Raw genomic sequence first — 3745 nt, 5'->3', positions numbered from 1 at the left:
CTTTGAGAGTAGCAATATCTGATAAAACTGAACCACCAAAAAACGGCCCTTAACACACTCTATCGAAAAGCCTTCAATGATTTCTGCGGTAGTTTTAACCGTTTTCGAGAAATCACTGATAAAGAGCAAAAACCCATCAAACTTCGCGTCAATCTCTTTTGAAATTAAAAAAAATGGCAGTAGCCAAAGACCAAAAATATTCCCAGTAAGACACTCTATCGAAAAAGCTTTAATAGTTACAAATTATTTCCAACTGTCTCTGAGTTAGAGGGTTCCAAAGGCTCCAAAGCCCCATAAATTCGAACATTTTCGCTCCTCTATCCTCAAAGGTTCGAACTAGTGAAAACATCCTTAGGATATTGCCAGAAATTTCTCAGCTAAATCGAGCGCAACATTCTTAAAACCCACTATTTTCAAGGACTTTTGGGGCAAAAAAGTCATTTTATCTTCAAAACAGCTGCGTTCCAGCCATTTACTTGACACAAAAAGGGCTCGTTTCCATCGAAAAATGCTTTGTGCGCCACTGGCTGGCCATCAGCATCGTGGCAAAATCCATTATAATTATTTCCGATAATGTCTATTCACAGGAGGCGATAATTAGGGGCGCTGGGCTTATCCAAATTAGGTGCATTGCCATATTAAAAACAAACACAAACACCTTCAGCGTGTAGCCGAGTTAATATAACGGTAGATTCTGTCAATCAACAATTATCTAGTGGCCCGGTCTGATTAAACTGCGCCCACTAGTGGAGGGTGGAAGTGACAGCAGCAACTTTTTACAGATTCCACCCAGCTGGACAGTCTCCGCCCCTCAGCCAAAGCCACGCCCTTGACCACCAATCAGATGGCTTCAGGTACTCTTGGGCCCAATCACGCCCACTCTGGACCTCGTTTAGACTTGCGGTTGTTTCAGAGGAGCAGGTGGCTGAGTACCTGGCCGCCCATCCAGACTTTCTGGAGAAGTTCGTGATCGCCCAGGTGGACATTGAGCAGCTGGAGCGCTGGATCATCAGGAAGTCGCAGCAGCTGAAGAAGCGGCCCGAAGTCGGGCTGCGCAACAGCCGCAAAACCAGTCTATCCAGGTTTGGAACTGCTCCAGAATGCCGCAGGCGGCTGATGCGATCCCGGTTGTAGGTGGAAGTTTTGCGTGCACGCCGACAAGCGCCAGATGCTGCAGGATCTCACACAGAGCCTGCAGCTGAAGCCCACCAAAAGCCAGGTTCTGTGGGAACTATCCAGCTGCATTTCTTCAGCAGTCAATGCCGATGGATTCAGGTAGGTAAAAGGCCCTCGAGGCCCTCAAGTCACTCTGAGGCGTTCCAGACTGTACACCATTGAAAAATCGAGCGACTCAGACGAGCTGCATCTGTTCTTGGTGCTGGATTCGCCCTCAGAAGGCGGCCAGCTGAAGTTCCAGAGGATCAGAAATGGCATCAATGTGGCCCTGCATGTGGCCCACACTCAGGTGCCCGTCCGGCTCACCAAAGGCCAGCCGGACGCGCGCTTCGGCCCAGAGACCTCCGCAGAGGTACTAAATCCATCCAGCTTCTTCACCAAGAAGTACTAAATCCATCCAAGCTGTTCCAGAGCGAGTCGGCCCATATGCAATGCCAGCCAATCATCCAGCCCAATGGGGAGGCAGTGGCGGTGCTGGAGCTGTGGCGGGGAACCGCGGGCGGGCCCTTCCACGAGGAGGACGAAGAGATCGCCGCCAGCTACCTGGTGTGGGGGGGCATCGCTCTCCACTACGCCCACCTCTACCTCAACATGAACCAGCAGAAGCAGCTGAACGACTTCCTGCTGGCGGTGGTCAAGTAGGTGTAGGCACTCTCTGTTGGCCTGCACGTAACAGTGGCGTCCTGCCAGGTCCATTTTCCAGGACATGGTCAGCATGGACATGCTGGTGATGAAGATCATGAATTTCGCCCAGCGGCTGGTCAACGCCGATCGCGCCTCCCTGTTTCTAGTCGACAGCAAAAACAAAGGTTTGCAGGAAAAAACTGGGCGGGGATACCAAATGGGATACCACCTGCTCATATTCCAGAGCTCTACGCGACGATTTTCGACATCGGGATCGACGAGTGCACCGACAAACTGTGCAGGGAGAACGAGGGCGACGACTTGATGAAGGTGCACACCTCAAAAGAGATCCGCTTCCCATTGGGCACCGGCATTGCTGGGCAGGTGGCCATGAGCGGAAACATCCTCAACATCAAGGACGCCTACGCTGATGACCGCTTCAACCGCACCGTCGATCAGCTAACAGGTTCAGTAGAAACACCCTGTATGTGTAGAGGCTGACGATGTTGTGCCCACTGGCAAGGCTACACCACAAAGACCATCCTGTGCATGCCGATCTACATCAGAGGCTCGATCATCGGCGTGGTCCAGATGGTGAACAAGCAGGCCGGGTTCTTCACCAGTGATGATGAGGCGGCGTTCGAGACGTTCGCCGTCTACTGCGGCCTGGCCTTGCACCACGCCAAGCTCTACGACAAAATCAAGAAAAGCGAGCAGAAGTACAAGGTGGCCTTAGAAGTGAGTGCCCAGTGAGAGGGACTCACCGGAAAACTGATCGGGGAGTCTCCATTAGGTGCTGAGCTACCACAACACCTGCACAGAGGAGGAGTTCCAGGGGGCGCTGAGCGAGGGCGTCCCCGAGCACATTCCCGGCGTAGACGACTACTACTTCAACCCGTTCCAGATCCCCGATAGGGACAAGGCCATCCACTCCATCTACATGTTCATTGACCTGTTCGGGCTGGCCAGGTTCGAAGTGGGCAGCCTGATCAAGTAGGCAACCAGCCGCGCTTGGAGAGCCGGTAATGCAGAGCTCCGTTTTGCAGGTTTGTGCTAACCGTGCGCAAGAACTACCGGCGGGTCCCCTACCACAACTGGACCCACGGCTTCTCGGTGGCCAACAGCATGTATTGCATCCTGAAGCGGTCGGAAGGCTGCTTCAAGACAAACGAGGTAAAGCCCGTCTCCCATGCATCCGCTTGTACGATGATACGATGGTACGAAAGTGTTTCTATTGGTTGGAGATCTGTCAATTCGTCCTCCGTTCGTAAGATGGCGGTTCCGAAGGTGTTTGTGTTTGTTTTTAATATGGCAATGCACCTAATTTGGATAAGCCCAGCGCCCCTAATTATCGCCTCCTGTGAATAGACATTATCGGAAATAATTATAATGGATTTTGCCACGATGCTGATGGCCAGCCAGTGGCGCACAAAGCATTTTTCGATGGAAACGAGCCCTTTTTGTGTCAAGTAAATGGCTGGAACGCAGCTGTTTTGAAGATAAAATGACTTTTTTGCCCCAAAAGTCCTTGAAAATAGTGGGTTTTAAGAATGTTGCGCTCGATTTAGCTGAGAAATTTCTGGCAATATCCTAAGGATGTTTTCACTAGTTCGAACCTTTGAGGATAGAGGAGCGAAAATGTTCGAATTTATGGGGCTTTGGAGCCTTTGGAACCCTCTAACTCAGAGACAGTTGGAAATAATTTGTAACTATTAAAGCTTTTTCGATAGAGTGTCTTACTGGGAATATTTTTGGTCTTTGGCTACTGCCATTTTTTTTAATTTCAAAAGAGATTGACGCGAAGTTTGATGGGTTTTTGCTCTTTATCAGTGATTTCTCGAAAACGGTTAAAACTACCGCAGAAATCATTGAAGGCTTTTCGATAGAGTGTGTTAAGGGCCGTTTTTTGGTGGTTCAGTTTTATCAGATATTGCTACTCTCAAAG

At 50.2% G+C, this 3745-nt stretch overlaps 1 protein-coding gene across 1 annotated transcript in view; it reads right to left on the bottom strand.

The window, feature by feature from the left end:
* LOC109543015 (tetratricopeptide repeat protein 28) overlaps positions 1-3745 on the bottom strand; it is a 39796-nt gene that overhangs the window by 16329 nt on the left and 19722 nt on the right. The window lies entirely within an intron of this gene.

The sequence above is a fragment of the Dendroctonus ponderosae genome, unplaced genomic scaffold (assembly GCF_020466585.1).
Source record: "Dendroctonus ponderosae isolate FM_Combo_2020 unplaced genomic scaffold, Dpon_F_20191213v2 Dpon_F_20191213_4, whole genome shotgun sequence".
NCBI classification, from domain to species: domain Eukaryota; kingdom Metazoa; phylum Arthropoda; class Insecta; order Coleoptera; family Curculionidae; genus Dendroctonus; species Dendroctonus ponderosae.
This window is presented reverse-complemented; position numbering and strand designations above follow the sequence as displayed.